The sequence below is a fragment of the Zingiber officinale genome, chromosome 3A (genome assembly GCF_018446385.1).
Source record: "Zingiber officinale cultivar Zhangliang chromosome 3A, Zo_v1.1, whole genome shotgun sequence".
NCBI classification, from domain to species: Eukaryota; Viridiplantae; Streptophyta; class Magnoliopsida; order Zingiberales; family Zingiberaceae; genus Zingiber; species Zingiber officinale.
Window position 1 is genome coordinate 165500174 of NC_055990.1, and position 17818 is coordinate 165517991.

The following is a 17818-nucleotide window of genomic DNA, read 5'->3' on the forward strand; positions in this document are numbered from 1 at the left end:
GTAGCCTTCCTCCCCGGCTTCTCGTCCCTCAAGCCGCTGCGCGCCTCCTTCTCGTCCACCCGTGTACTCTTCTGCAGCACCTCGCCCCTCAGATGCATTGAGCTTGTTATCTCTCTCCCGTGTCGTCCTTCTCGCTAACTGCATCTTCCGTTCGACTTCTTGTGCTCCTAAGCTCCTGCACACTTAGACGCAAGGATCAAAATATAACAGAACCTAACCTAAATTGGTTGATCACACCAAAAACAACCTTGAGGTTCCAACAATCTCCCTCTTTTTTGATGTGAGCAACCTAAGTTAAGTTAGGGTAAACTAACCATAAAGTAAAAATAATAAAATTGCAATACCAAGTAAAGATAATAAAATTGTAATTATGCAATAAAATGTAAAAATATTTTCAATTTTAATTTAAAAATTAAATTGAACTACCTTCCCCTAGACTTAATCTTTCCTTCTCCCCTTTGATCACATAAAAAATTGGGGTACCAAAAAAAATCTAAGGGTAAATTTTTCAGAAAAAAAAAATTGAAAGAACTTATCAAGTTTTTAACATAATTTTGAAAATAATTTTAAAATTTTTGACAAACTTTAAAAATAATTTTGTTAAAAAAATAACAACATCAGTGTTTTTAGAAACTTTAAATTTTTTGCAAAAAAATCTAAGTAATGAAATTTTTAAACAATTGACAAAGATTAAAAGTATTATCTTAATTTCACAATCTTACAGTTTGTCAATTAAATATTCAATTCAGTAATTGATTTCTAAACTGTGTCGAGACACTAGACCTTCTTGGTTATTGGATCATCAACCACTTCTAGACAAAGCCTAAAAATTTAACTTTTCTGAAAGCTCTAAGTCCAATTTTACTTTAATTTATGCAAGTTTTTGGAATCCAATATAGATTCCTTCCTATAGGATTAATCAAGAATTTTGGGGGCACATAACTTTTGAGAATTTTTCTAATTTGACCCCTGTGAAATCTAAGATATCAGCTTAGTCTTTTAAATTTTGAGCTTTAATAGTTAAACATGTATGATTTTCTAAGTTTTCTACTTGTGTCCTCAATTTATCATTTTCAATTTTTAATTTTTCAAAATCTTCTAACAGACAAGATTTGACTAAAATTATTTTTAATTATTTGTTTTCTTTTTTAAGTTTATAATAGTCTTTAGTTAATAATTTAACAAATTTAAGCAACTTATCAGGTAGAAGAAATCGTATCTGACTTACCTTGTCAATCTCGTTGTCCCTAGCTCCCCTGAACTGCTGTTTTCTTTTTGTTGACGCTCTCCCTTCATCGATGCTCATTTCAGACAAGCTTGCTTCATCTTCTGGTAGGTACTCAGCAATTATAGTTGTTTCGACGATTTCCTCGGTTTTAGATTCTTCTAATGATGACTTGGTGTTCATCGAGGAGTTGGATTCGACTTCTTTTTGTTCTTCATGGAGCTCCAAGAACCTTTCCCAAAGTTCTTTTGCACTTTGGTAGTCGCCGATTTTGTCGAGATCTTCAACCGATAGTACGCTTAAAAGATGAAATTCAGCTTTACCATTTGACGTAAAATCGTCACACTGTTTTTGGGTCCAGTGGTATTTTTCTTTACCTTTGGTTGCTACAAAACCAAACTCCATTATTAAAAAATAAATCGAAAACAGTTTTGAAAAAATACCTCCATCTTCTTTTTCCAGTTGGCGAACTCCCCCTCAAACTTTGGTGGGTGAATGCTTGATCCGACCATCTCGTGTGTTTCGTCCGGCGGTTAGTCCTCCTGAAACTGTTAGACTTTGATACCACTTGAAGGATCGGGTAGGCCGGCTGGAGAGGGTTGAGTTACTTGAAACACTAAAACAAAACACCTTTCTCGACTTTCAACTTAGATTAGCAACAATAATATAAAAATAAACAATACGAAACTAAAAGAAAGAGACTCGGAATTTACTTGGTTACAACCGGGTGGTTGTTAATTCAAGACAGATGAAAGCTCACTAAGAATCTCCTTCGGCGAAGGCAGAGATGCCTCTTACGCACAGTGAAAGCTCAGACTATTGCTAAGAAATAAATACTCAAGTTGTTACGTCTTTCCTAGGTCCAGTGGTCTTTTTATAGTCCTTGAAAATTTATCCGCAGGCTTAAGGCGCCTTCCATAGGGCTTAAGGCGCCTCTAGTGAGGCACCGCTGGATAAAATTTTATCCACTACAATGGCTCGAACCAGTCTAGTCGAAGGCACCTTCCATAGCCATGAAAGGCGCCTTCCATGAAGGCTTGAAGGCGCCTTCCATGCTTAGTGAAGGCACCTTCTAGCAGAAGGCTTCAACTTCTTTTCCTCTTCCTCTTCCTCTTGCTCTTTCACATGGGTGATTTCGGACAATTGAAATAAGGCTCACCCGAATCTAATTTTGACCTTCTCCTCGAGCAGTCTTCCTCCCCGGCTTCTCGTCCCTCGGATCGCCGCATGCGTCCTTCTCATCCACCGATGTACTCTTCCGCAGCACGTCGTCCCTCAGACGCACCGAGTCCGTCGACTCTCTCCTGTGTCATCCTTCTCGCAAGTTACGTCTTCCGCTCAACTTTCTGTGTTCCTAAGATCCTACACACTTAAACACAGAGATCAAAACATAACAGAACCTAACCTAACTTGGTTGATCACACCAAAAATAACCATGGGGTTCCAACAATATCTTGTGTTTAACATATATTTAGTGGATTTGATTATCTTATCATTGTTTCAATGATAAGTATGTCATTTATATATAGACACAAGAAAACATAATCATTTTCGGTGGTTTTCATGTAAACATATTTATCATATTCATTTATATTAAATTCATATTCCTTCATGGTATTATCAAATTTCTTATGTCACTGCTCTGGTACACGTTTCAAGTCGTATAATGACTTCACCAATCTATAAATCTTATTTTTTGTCCTAGCCTAAAACCCTTCAGATTGCTCCATATAAATTTTCTCTTCTTAATCTCTATTTAAAGAGGTTATCCATCTGATGTATTTCCATTTTCATAGAGTGTGATAGCCAATAATACTCAAATGAAGGTTATTCTCGACACCGGAGAATATATATCAAAGTAATCAAGGTCTTCTTGTTATCAGTATTCTTTGATTATCAATTTATCCTTGTACTTATTAATTGTGACATTTGATTTTATGTTATTATTGAAAATTCACTTGCAACCTAGTGGTTTAATTCCATAAGGAAGATTTATACATTCTCAAGTGTAATTTACAAGATAAAGTCTATCTCAGATGTAATTGTCTCTTTTCAGTGAGGCACATCAGAAGATCGCACTTCTCCTGAGTAGCTTTGGGATTTACTTTCCAAAATGAAAGTAATGAAACTCATTACGTAGGTTTTTTTCCAGTCGAACTCTTTTACTTCGTCTGAGCTTAACCTTGTAAGAGCAGGTAGGCCGACAAGAGGGTGTCCCATCAAAAAACGCTAGAGGGGGGGGGGGGGGGATGAATAGTGCTCTTGCCTATTTTATTCGTTTCGAAAAACTCAATGTAAATACGTAGCGGAATATAGAAATAATTTAAAAGCAATACTAACACTTTTAGTTACTTGGTTCGAAGCCTGTGTCGACTCCTACTCCAAGGCCCGCACGTAAGAGTGCTTTTACTGGACAATCTACTATCAATTCCAAATAAGTATAAGTAAGCAATTATAATATTAAAAACAACTCCAAAGTAAAGAATACCGACGACTACATATCTGAATATTCTTGTTCTTGGTTGTCGTCAGAGCTTCAGGGCGTCGTCGAAGTGTTTTCTCGGCAACATGCAAGAGAAGAAGTCGTTCTGAATGTTGTACCGAAGCTTTTGGCCGAAGCTTTTCCGCAGCACGTCGTCCCTCAGATGCACCGAGTCCGTCGACTCTCTCCTGTGTCATCCTTCTCGCTAACTACGTCTTCCGCTCGACTTCCTGTGCTCCTAAGTTCCTGCGCACTTAGACACAAGGATCAAAACATAACAGAACCAAACCTAACTTGGTTGATCACACCAAAAACAATCATGGGGTTCCAACAATATCTTGTGTTTAACATATATTTAGTGGATTTGATTATCTTATCATTGTTTCAATGATAAATATGTCATTTATATATAGACACAAGAAAACATAATCATTTTCTGTGGTTTTCATGTAAACATATTTATCATATTCATTGATATTAAATTCATATTCCTTCATGGTATTATCAAATTTCTTATGTCACTGTTTTGGTACACGTTTCAAGTCGTATAATGACTTCACCAATCTATAAATCTTATTTTTTGTCCTAGCCCAAAACCCTTCAGGTTGCTCCATATAAATTTTCTCTTCTTAATCTCTATTTAAAAATGTTATTTTTATATCCATATGATGTATTTCCATTTTCATAGAGTGTGATAGACAATAATACTCAAATGAAGGTTATTCTCGACACCGAAGAATATATATCAAAGTAATCAAGGTCTTCTCGTTATCAGTATTCTTTGATTATCAATTTATCCTTGTACTTATTAATTGTGACATCTAATTTTATGTTATCCTTGAAAATTCACTTGCAACATGATTTACTTCCATAAGGAAAATTTATAAATTCTCAAGTGTAATTTACAAGATAAAGTCTATCTCATATGTAATTGTCTCTTTTCAGTGAGGCACATCAGAAGATCGTGCTTCTTCTGAGTAGCTTTGGGACTTACTTTCCAAAATGAAAGTAATGAAATTCATTACGTAGGTTTTTTCCAGTCGAACTCTTTTACTTCGCCTGAGCTTAACCTTGTAAGAGTAGGTAGGCTGACAAGAGGGTGTAGCATCGAAAAGCGCTAGGGGGGGGGGGGGGGGAATAGTGCCCGTGCCTATTTTATTCGTTTCGAAAAACTCAAAGTAAATACGTAGCGGAATATAGAAATAATTTAAAAGCAATCACTAACACTTTTAGTTACTTGGTTTGGAGCCTGTGTCGACTCCTGCTCCAAGGCTCGCATGTAAGAGTGCTTTCACTGGGCAATCTACTATCAATTCCAAAAAAGTATAAGTAAGCAATTATAATATTAAAAACAACTCCAAAGTAAAGAATACCGACGACTACAGATCTGAATATTCTTGTTCTTGGCTGTCGTCGGAGCTTTAGGGCGTCGTCGAAGTGTTTTCTCGACAACATGCAAGAGAAGAAAGTCATTCTGAATGTTGTACCGAAGCTCTTGGTCGAAGCTGCCTTTATAGGCCATTTCGGGCGCTCGCACCACGTGGCTCGACCACTCTGCATACGCCACATCAACTTAGCGATAACTTTTGGGTTCTCGGCACCTGGACCGACTCTGGGTGCCCGGACCAGCTCGGGGTGCTCGGAACAGTTCCAAGCATCCGAACCCCTTCCGAGCGCCCGGACTAGCTTTTTTCAGCTCCTTTATTTTCTGCAAAATAAAGTTAGTGTAGGCATAAGATAATATATATAAACTGAAATTCGACAGCCTCTGACTGTTCGGTTTTGACTTTGAGTTTCGATGAAACTCTAGGTTGAACCAACACCTACTGTTCCCTCGCCGGGGAACACATCCTCACCTACTCCTCTCAAAAGAGTTTGTCTATTGCCAAATCGATCCGCCAGACCGACTGGACTTTCTGCCTAGGGTTACCACCCACTAGGACCTAGGGTTACCATCCCCTAAGGTTTTCCTCAGCCTAGGGTTACCGCCCTCTAGGACCTAGGGTTACCGTCCCCTAGGACCTAGGGTTACTATCCCTTAGGGTTTTCTTCAGCCTAGGTTTTCCACCCCCTAAGACCTAGGGTTGCCATCCCATAAGATTTTCCACCTGCCTAACTACAACTAGGACTTTCCACCACCTAAGGTTACCGCCCCCTAGGACCTAGGGCTACCACCCCCTAGGGTTTTCCACCTGCCTATAATCCATTAGAACTTTTGCCTAAGACAACTTAGGACTTTCCTGCAAGCTCAATGAATCTAGTTATTTTAGCAGAGAAATATAACATTAAAATAAATAACAACTTAAAAAGAAATAAATAAGAGACTAGGATTTTTACTTGGTTACAACCTAGATGATTGTTAATCCAAGGTGGTCGCAAAGCTCCACTAAAAATATCTCCTTTGTTAAACGCGAAGAAGGTTTTTACACTCTTTGAATAGCTCAAGTATTAGCTAGGAAATGATTACTGAAGTTGTTGTGGAATTCCTAAGTCCAGAGGTCTTTTTATAGCTCCTGAAAAATATTATCCGCGGCATGAAGGCGCCTTCAATAAGGTCCAAGGCGCCTCCAACGTGATAACTTTTATCCGCCGAAGATAAAAGTTTATCTTCGGCCAACAACTACTAAAGGCACCTCTAACAGGCTGGAAGACGTCTTTCAAGTCATTGTAGGCGCCATCCTTGAGGCAAAACGGCTCCTTAGCTAATCTTTTCGCGTGGGTGATGCTCCGATTAACCGGAGTTGAGCTCACGCAAACTCAACTCCGACCTTCTCCTCGAGTAGGCTTCCTTTCTAGCTTTTTGTCCCTCGAACATCGTGCACATCCTTCTTGCCTACCGGTGTACTCTTCCGCAACGCCTCGTCCTTCAGGTGCACCGATCCCGTCAGTTCTTTTCTCGTGTCATCTTTTTCACTAGCTGTATCTTCCGCTTGACTTCTTGTGTTTCTAAGTTCTTGCACACTTATACACAAGAATTAAATACAATAAGACATAACTTAACTTGGTTGTGTTGGTGCAATTTACACTAACAATCTAACTCAAGGTTTTGATGAATGACAAGTGAGTTAAGTTAGGTGTTATCGTGGTCTAACCTTGTTATCGAGTGTGCAGAGTTGACTAACCCCAGTCAGGATGTTTGATTCCTAATTGGTTGAAGACTGAATGTGTGATTCCGGTAAGTTGAGATGTTTGATTCCCGACAAGTAGAAGTCCAAATGTGGGATTTTGGTAAGGGTCAGGATGTATGATTTTTGAAGACCGGATGTCCGATTCTGGTAGGTCGGGATGTGCTATTCTAGATTGAAGAAGATCGGATGTACAATTCTGCTAGGTCGGGATGTTTGATTCTCGAAGTCTAGACGTGTGATTCTGGAAGGTATCTCTATACCTGGTAAGTAGAGGTAAGTCACTGGAGGAAAGTGACTAAGTGAGAACGCACCCCCGTTCAAAGGGACAGTAGGCGTCGGTCCAATTTAGGTCAATTTCGAAAACTTAAATTGAGACTCTGACTAGATCCTAGTCTCAGGGAGATAGGATCTAATTACTATTTTTTATTATTATTATGCTAACATTGCCTTTTAGGTTATTGGACTAACACTTTTTATAAGGCAAAATAAGCACAAAAGGCCTCGGGAAAATAGTGTCTGAGGCGTCTTCCATGGTATGGAAGTCGCCTTCAGTGCCATGGAAGACGCCTTTTGCAAGATAAAAAATCAGACTTCATCACAGATAAGGAGAATGAACTTCGAGATTAAACTTTGCAGGTTGGAGGCGCCTTCAAGGCTCTAGAAGGTGCCTTCCACACCCTTTATAATGGTGTTTCACCCATGCTATCAAACACAACTACTACATAAGCTCCTATGTGCCGAATCAGCTTTCCAACTACTCCGACTTCCTACTACTGCTTCATAGAAGTATCTCTGCCACCAAGCTACTCTTCTGAGTCATCCGATCATCTCCAGTAGATTGACAGCAACACACGAGAGCTCTTATGTATTGGTAATATTTTATTAAAGTGTTGTAATTTTTATTACTGCTTTAAAAAGGAGAAGTATAGGCTGTTACACTGTCCCAATCGCTTGTATTTGATTACCTCTTCCAGCTGTTCTGGAAGAGGCATTTAGTAGATTGCTCATTGATATATCCGTGAGACATGGGTTTTGGTGTAGAAGTCGCCGAAGACTCTGAACCAAGTAAATCCTTGTATTCGTGTCTTTTCCGTTTCTATCTATTTCTTTTTCCGTTGCATACTCTGGTTTTTAAAACAAAAAAGACAAGTTTTTACAAAGCGTCTCGATCCAACAAGTGGATCACATCAAAATCAACTTGGGGTATTTAGAATCTCTCATTTTTTACTGTGCATCAACCCGAGTTAAGTTAGGGTTAAAATAAAATATGCTAATTAAAATTGCAGCAAATATATCATGTTATTGCAAATATGAAATGTACTAAAATTAATACAATGAAAAGCAATAATATCTCCCCTTAAACTTAGCATCCATATATTTTCCCCCTTTGATCATATAAAAAACAAAATTGGAAAAAAATAAATGAAAAAAATATCAGAAAAGCTTTCATGGGTGTTCTATACCAAAATTTCTATATTTTTGTATTGTCATTAAAATTATTTTATAGAGAAATTTTGAAGTATTAAGTCATAGATTTTGTAAAATTAATTTTAAAAATTATTTTAACTTTTCAAAAAATCATGAAAAATTTTATCGCGGTCAAAGATGGGTTTCTGATCGGTGGAAAAATTTTCATGAATAAATTAAAAATTTCGAGTATAAAAATAACTATTTTGAGACAGAAATATATATTTTGATTAAAATGTGGTTTTTGACTTTGAAAAGTCATTTTAATTTTTGTGAGCATCTAAGATATGATGTTTATCTTAAAAATATATTAAATTTTACATAAATAAAGTCTTAATAAGTTTTAATAATAAAAATATTATTTTCTATAAAATATTTAAAATAATTCAGATATAATGATTGAAAAATCTCGAAAAAATTTCTTGTGATAGGGAACATATCACAGGAAAATAAAATTTTCAAAAATAAATCTGAGAACATTTTTTAATTTAAAATTATGCTTTTCATTGAAAAATTCATAAAGAAATAATATAACCATTATAAAATTTCAAAAAGTTTTATGTTTACAGATAATATAATGTTTATCATAGAAAAATATATTTTTTAAAAATAGATCTGTGAAACATTTTTTTAATTTTAATAGGATGAATTTCATTAAAAAAATTCAAAACAAATCATATAACAGTTAAATATTTTGAAATAATTCTCTGTTAATAGATCAAATCATAAGATAGCATGGTAAAAAAATTCAACTCGAAATACTAATAGTAAGAATGATAAATAATTAATTTATTTAAACAATGTGTAAGATAAAACACATTAAATTTTAAAGCATGCATAAGATTAATTTAAATTATATTAAGTATGATTTGGAAATCCAATATAGAATTTTACCTATTAGATTTATCAAATAATTTTTAGGAATATAAGTTCTAGCTATTTGTGCAATTTGGTTTTTGTGAAATCGTAAATACTAATTAAGCCTAATACTATATCTAACATTTGAATTTAGAGAGGTATTTGAGCATGCAGAATTTTGTTTGAGTAATTCTATTTCTTCTTTTAATTTTTCATTTTTATTTTTGATTTTATCAAATAATTGTATTGGGCATACATTAGCTAATTTTACTTTCAAATCAATATTTTCCTTTTTAATTTATTATTCTTAAATTTTAGCTTATATAAAGATTTAGAGATTAATATTTTTCTACAATAGAATTGATTAAGAGGTAGAAGGTATATCTCACTTACTATATCAAACTCGAAGTTGTATGTGTTGAATAAGTAAGAATGGAGAAGAGGTGGAAGAGAAGAAGCTCCATTGTGAATGAGACTTTAGTCCCACATTGGAAGTTTCAAGGCAAGTTTGTTGGTTTATATTGATTTACATGCACTGAGGATGTGAACAAATTCATGGGGTGAAGCTCTCTCTCACGTGTGGGTGAGTAGGGGGGTGCAAATCCAGGGCCCGGATTATATTGAACCAAGTTGACTCGTGCGCGAGCGTGACCTGCGCACACGAATGCCGACAAAAGGTTACGCAGATAACACAGCAAAAGCAAGAAAAAGCTCTCCTCCTCATTCCCCTCAGATTGCCCGCGGTAGCTTTCGAATACCACTCAATTCGCCGTGACCACCGGTGCTTGGTGGAGTTCGCTGTCAGACCGTTGTATCCTGGGAAACAGACCTCCCAAATAAGCCTCGAAGCACAGCCGGAGGTGGGGGCGAATCTGTTTCAAGGAAACTGCTACTTGCCCGATCGAGATTTTGCCCGACCTTACTGCTCTGTCGAGACTGCTCTGCAGACCTGGTCTTATGTTCTGCAGATCTGCTCTGAACAGACCTGGTCATTCTCATTCTACTCTAAACAGACCTGGTCTTCCTTTCTGTCAAGACCTGTTCTGTTGCACGCCGACCTAGCCAACCGACCGACCCGACCGACCCGCCGACCCGACCGACCCGCCAAACCAGCCCCTGCTGGTAGCCTGAGATTATTCGCTCAGGTCATCTCTACTGTAAGTTGAATTTAAATCAGTGTTATTTGAATTCAGCTAATACTCCTAAAATCTCCGGTAGATTGTTTGTGTCTAACAGTATGCTCCCCCTTTCGCTGCTGCTTTCCCTTCATCGATACTCTCCTCTTGGTGACTCGCCATGCTAGTCCGGCATACTCCTCCAGTTCAGACTCTGATGATTACTCATTTCACATTGTCTTTAGATTTTTGTGTGCTTTGGTTTACTTGGCCCTTTATTTTTTTTCCTTTTTTTTCGGTTTCGGGTAGTCATCCTTGATGTGCCCTTCTTCTTGACAGTTATAACATCTTATTTTTCCTTTTCTTGGAACAAGCTTCTTAGCCTGCAATTTGTTAAATTTATTAGATTAAAAAACTTAGAAAATTTTCTTGCCATGAAAGCTGCTTCGTCTTCATCAATCGATGAGTCTGAATCTGGTCCGCTCTTTTGGGCTTGTATGGTAGGTTCTAATTTAGTAGTCCATTTATTTATCCTATACACCGAGACTCGTGTAATTTGAAAGTAAAAAAAAAGATTTTCTAGTGAACTTACTTTAAGGTTCTTGGAGATATAATAGGAATCTACTATAGACGTCTATTCCGGTGTTCTCGGGAACACATTTCAAGCATACCTTTATGAGTCTCGATTAGTTACCGTTTCTCTGAGAATCGTTAATAGTGATTAGTTCCTTGATTCTTCCGTGTAGATGAGCAACTGTTTTTGCTTCTTCAAGTCAAAGATTGTTTATTTAGTTACGGAGCAAGTCTCATTTTGCTAGTTTCACCTCCGAGGTTCCTTCTTGTAATTCTAGATATTTTTTCTAGAGTTCTTTAGCCAAGTCATAGCTACCGATTCTATTTACTTCTTGGGGAGGAAGAACAGTTAGCAGATAGAATTTTGTTTTGCCATTTGCTACGAAATCTGTTTGCTCCTTTTTAGTCCATAGGTATTCCCCATGATAAGTGAGGTGAGTCTCTGAAGGAAAGTGATCTAGTGCGGACGAGTACCAATTAAGGACTTTAGGTGTTGGTCCGGCTTAGATCCATTTTAGAAGTCTAAGCTGAGATCATAACTGGATCCTAGTCTCAGGAAGATAGAATCTAATTAATAGTCATTTTTTTTTATTGTGATAACTGTATTTTATAGGTTATTTTTTGTTATTTGGGCTAACATACATTGTAGGAGTAAGTGTGCAAAAATTAGCCTTGAATGAACAATATCTGCGGCTCCTCGAAAGGTCAAGGAGGCGCCTCGGAGTGGCGTGGAGGTGCCCTGGATCCAGCGGAGGCACCCTTGCATGGATGAACTTTGAGGATAAAGATCTCACGGTGGGGAGGCGCCTTGGAGTGCGTTGGAGGAACCTCGAACTGCATTAGAGGCACCTCGGAGTACCTGGAAACTTGTGGGATAATTTTTGTAGCTAAAGACGCCTCTGGAAAGGCTGGAGGCGTCCTCAACACTCCTTAAAAGGGTTGTTCGACCAGTAGAACAATACAATTCATTTTCAAGTTACTACGACTCTTCTGCTACTCCGAGCACGCTGTACTGCCATTGCGCTACTGATTAAGATATCCAACCGCTGTCGACAGATCGACATCAACACACGAGCTCTAAATTTCGACAATCCAGTGTTGGTAAATTTTAATTAAAGTTAGTTACATTGTTATTATTCAAAAGACCATGTAGATTGTTACACTATTCTTTATTTCTGTACTTGTTTCACTCTTCCGGCAATTCCAGAAGAGTTTTTTGGTAAATTACCGATCGATACGGTCCAAGAGATCGTGAATCTTGGAATAGGAGTCGACAGAGATTCCGAATTAAGTAAAAAAATTACTGATGTTCTTTTTCTTTTGTTCTTTCTTACTTAGTCTATTTTTTCACTGCACTTTAATTAAAAAAGTTAAAGATTTTTAAAGACATGTGATTCATTTCCCTTTCACGTGCACCGATCCTATAATATTGACTTTACCTTATCGATCTCGTGAGCATCGTTTATACTCCCACCATAGTAATACTAGACTACTAAATTTGAAGGAAACAAATTTTACCTTTATTTGATTGAGTATTATTAAGTCAATCCACAAACCCCTCGGTTTATTCCTCAAACCATTTTTCTTCGTATTTTTGAGTTTCTTCGCTTCCTAATTTGCATTACATTAGTATTGCATGTTTAATTTATGTACAAATCTACAATCATATGCTCCATCATATATATCGAAATGAAACATCTTAAATATTGCTAGATTTACATCAAATGGAAGAATTATAAAATTTTAAAATAATAAATAGAAATATCTTAAAAAGAGACATATATAGCTATCCCTATTAGTAGTGTAGTTTCCTATTAACATATTCCAAATTCAATTGTTTCAAATAAATTTGAAGGTAACAAATTTTACCTTTATTTGATCGAGTATTATTAAGTCAATCAACAAATCCTGAGTTTGTTCCTCAAAGCATTTTTCTTCATTTACGAGAAAAATTAATTAAATATTTAAATATTTTTGAGTTCCTTTGCTTTTTGATTTGCATTATTATATATTGCATGTTTCCAGACCTATTTAATTAATTTGAATTACAGTTTATGATGGCCGAGAACTGAAATTTGATTTGCAGTTTTAGTCATGCGATCAATAGAAAATGATAAGTTTATATAAATTTTTCTACTGTTCTTAAATCATATATATATATCAGATTTATTTCAGTAAAAATAGCTAGAAATTAGAACAGAACCAATAGACAAGCAGACATGCATAATTGTGGAGCCAACCAACGTAACGACGAGTCTAAAGTCTAAGTGTCAAGTCAATAAAGTTGGACGAGTCTCCTGGCGTTGCGTTCGAATATGATCCTCCGCCTTCCCCTCCTATACATTGCCTCCCGATCGACTCCACTTCGAGCTTAACAGCCGGCGCCGGAAGTGCCGGCACTTCTCTCCACGCTGCAGGGTAGGACTGCAAATATCCGTTGTGGCGACTGTACAACAGCCCACCTGCAGCGGCGGATGCGGCCGGAGCACCGAGGTACGGCATGTGGATCACGGAGCGCACTGGTACGTCGCGCCTCCGGCCAGCGTACTGCAGAAATTCCGCGGCGGCGCCTCGCATGGCGAGGTTTCGCTCGCGCCTGTGAGCATTCTGATGCCCACCTAGAGCCTGAGGGTTGGGGTACGTCTTCGGGCAGTAGTTGCACGAGAACACTCTCGGCGCGGGTTCTGGGTAAGCGGGCTCGGCCTTGATCGCTCCGACCTTGCTTAGAAGGTCGAGCTCGAGGACCGACGACTTCGGGTACACCCTATCGCCGGCGTCCTTGACCCCGGTCATGCTCAAACCCAAGATGTTCTTTCCGCGGTTGGCATTCATCTTCTCCTCCTGAGCCTTGTCGTTCCAGATTGGTGGAGAAACAGATATGGGACGACGATTTATATAATGAGAGAGGGACAAGGCAGGAGACGACGATGAAGGTATGAAATCAAAACGATAAGAGCATATCTTACAATGAGATTTAGCTATTAAAATAAACCCATTTATTTCCCTTGTTGATCTCTTTCCTTTTCACTAATTTTTAAATTATGGCAATTTTTATTACTCCAATATTTTTTTCTAAAAAAAATAAATATCAATGCAAGGTAAACTTAGCATGTTTTCCATAAAAACATGGTATATGAAATCATGATTGATTTCTTAGCTATTAATGTAAGCCTATTGATTTCCTTTCTCTTTCGTTTTCACTAATTTTTTAATTATAACAATTTTGATTACTCTAATATTTTTTTCTAAAATCAATAACTATCAAAAATTGAGAATGCAATCTAAGCTTAGCATGTTGCATGTAGTGGTGAGCAAAAGTTTGACTAGATCGATTAATTTTAAAAATTCAATTCGATTTAGTCGAAATTCGATTTTTTCTCTAAAAAAACGATTAATTTGGTTAATTCGGTTTGGGTTCGATTTTAAACTTTTTATTCGATTAAATCGAATTGACCGAATAGATTGAATTTTTTTAACCAAATCAATTTTTTAGATCATAAATTTTAGACCGAACCAAATTTTTATTAAGCCAAATTAAATTTTTAGAAAAAATCGATTTATTCGGTTTGTTCGATTTGGTTTATTCGATTTTATTGAAAATTCGGTTTGGTTCGGTTCGATTTGATTTTATCAAAAATCGATTCGGTTTGAATTTGTTTGAAAAAAAAAATCAATTCGATTCGATTCAATTAATTCGGTTCGATTCAATTTTAATCGAATATTCATCCGAAAAACATAGTATATGATTTTTCATCGAGCAAGTTTTATCAAATTTGGAGAGAAAAGAGTGAATAGAGCATGCATGCAAGATTCTTGTACGTGTACAAAAGCCATCTGTGTTAGATGAATCAATATATTTATTAAAGGAAATACATCTGAATACTAATACAGTTGGTGTTAATAAAAAATCTCTTATAGAAAGATTAGCTAGATATTTCTTGTATTCTTGTAAAAAAACTAGCTCTTTTCAGTTCATAATGAGAATAATCAAATTTAAATTTTATGAATTATTTTTCTTAGTACCATACACAGAAAAAAGGGAGGAGCCATATGAAATGAAAATCTCATGGACGGTTCTCCATTTATTTATTATTGTAATGGAAGAGTTTAATGTAGAATATATGATTTTTCCATTAGAGAATATTAAATGCTTTTCTTTGGGGTCAAGGTTATTCTTAATAATAATTTCAACTTACGTAATTTCACTAATAATATATCCAAAGGAGGGGAATTATATTTGTTATAAGGAAAAAAAATGATAATTCAGTGATAATATAGATGTCTTACTGTGGTACATGAGATGATTATATCTATTATAAGGAATATATTTCGTTTGAATCGACCATTGACAAATTTTCTTATGTTGGATTTATAAGGCAAGCTTTCAATGATTGCCAGTTATAAACTTTATTAGACCGACTTCTTCGACACACAATGACCAACATCATGCATAATTTTCACTTGCATATATCGATTAATTTCAACAGAGGATTTTAAGGGTTTTTTTTAAAAGTTATAATCACCAAACTCAAGCATTTCATTGAAGGTATGAAATCATTAGCTTAAATGGAGGACACTTGCGTAAGAGGGATTGGAAAAAAAAAGATAAGAGCATACTCCATTGTCTCTTTCCTTTTTACTAATTTTTTAATTATGTTAATTTTGATTACTCCAATATTTTTTTCTAAAAAAAAAAATAACTATCAAGAATTGAGATGCAAACTACGCTTGGCATGTTGGGGTGAGCAAAAATTCGGTTAAATAGAATAAATCGATGGAATTTAAAAATTTGGTTCAGTTTATTTGGAAATTTGATTTTTTTTCTTCAAAAAATTGATTAATTTGGTTAATTCAGTTCGGGTTCGATTTTGAATTTTTTTTATTCGGTTAAATCAAATTGACCAAATAGATTAATTTTTTTTATCCAAATCGATTTTTTACACCATAAATTTTAAATTGAACCAAATTTTTATTAAGTCAAATTAAATTTTTAGAAAAAATTGACTTATTCGATTTGTTCGGTTTGGTTTATTTGGTTTTATTGAAAATTTGATTAGGTTTGATTCGATTTTTATCAAAAATTGATTCGGTTCGATTTGTCTGGAAAAAAAAAATCAATTCGATTTGATCCAATTAATTTGAAATTTTTACCAATTAGAGAAACATAGTATATTATTTTTCATCGAGCAAGTTTTATTAAATTTGAAGAGAAAAGATTGAATAGAGCATACATGCTATAATTGATTGTTTCTTTCCCTTTCATTATTTTTTAAATTATGGCAATTTTGATTACTCCTTAAAAAATATAAACTATCAAGAATTGAAAATGCAACCTAAGCTTAGCATCCGATCCGATTGTATGAAAATATTTACGTAGGTCCACCTAAATAATCAGTCAAAATTAAATCTTCTAGACCGTAATTTATGAGAAGATACATCATATAAGTTGATTAGTTGATGAGAAATCCATCCCATCAACTAATAAATATAATGATACATCAATAAAAAAAACTGCACTTCTGAATAATCAATTTTCATCCAATATAAGAAAATCTTTTTAAATCTTAAATATCTAATTAATTGTTCAGCACGTCAGGACTTAATTGGCATTTGAATCAAACATAAATGATAAACAAATAAATAAATAAAATCAAAGTTTTACTTTTGGGTTATCTCTAGAAGATTTCATGTCAATAGAGATACCTTATGTCCTTTTAATTCTATGAACTTTTTCAAATCTTTCCAATCTGAGATTTTGATTGAATCTCAACAATCCTCCCATCAAACGAAAGACCACCATTATTCTCCTGGTCTAGGTTTTTCTATGAGCATCTAATCACTTTTGACCAATTTCGAATCTCCCTGCGAATATCTGATTACCCTGACCTACTCTAGGTCTCTCTGTAAGCATCGGTCACTTTTGACCTACTTTGGACCTCCCTGTGAACATCTGGTTACCCTGACCCGCTCCAGGCCTTACTATGAGTATCCAGTCACTTTGACATACTTCGGACCTTCCTCGCGAGAATCTGATCATCTTGACTCACTCCAAGTCATCCCTGCGAGTATTCGATTACCCTAATCTGCTCCAAGCCTATCCTTAACTTCGTTCAAGGCCATATATCCCACATTATATCTAGTCTAGAGCATGCCTTTGATACTAGTTGTTGTGCACAAAAGATATCCACATATCTTCACAATGACATAATATTATTCACTTTGGACATAAACCCTCATGACTTTACTGTTGATCTCTTTATAAAATACTTCATACCAATAAAAATATCCTACATTATTTTAACCTCATAATTTTTTCTAAATCTTTCCAATATAAAATAAATCCCAACACTCTTTCTCCTCTTCCTCTTCCTCTTCCTCTTCCTTTTCCTTTCTCCTCCTCCTCCACTTCCACTATCACTTCACCTGACGACTTCTGCGATCGTTGGCCCCTGAAATAAAATAAAATAAAATAAAGAAATAAATGGAAATTAAAAAGAAAAGCAAAAGTGAGAAGAGAAGTATGTAAAAAAACACTACACATTAATCTTGTATAATGATTAATTTTTTCTTGCTATTTATATTAATCCTTTAGTATTGTTATTGATCAAGAAACATACCACTATAAAATGATGGTTAAACTTATGAGCTCTTTTATTTTCTAATTGCAAAAACTAAATGAAATTATATAAATCGTATCATGTAAGTATGTTAAGTACATTTTATTGACCATACAACAGTAGCATGTTCATATAATCTCCAAACATTCACGATAAAATATTTATATAGTCTCTAAATATTACGACTCAATTTTTTTTCTCCAAGTAGAAATACTTCAAAATTATCCTTTGGTGGCACCGAACTAGTTGTCTCTTATATAACTATTGACATTTTATTTATTATTTGCTTCAAATTTTTTTGTAATTTTTATTTTATGATTTACAAATAAAATATAGAATAAAAATGGAACATA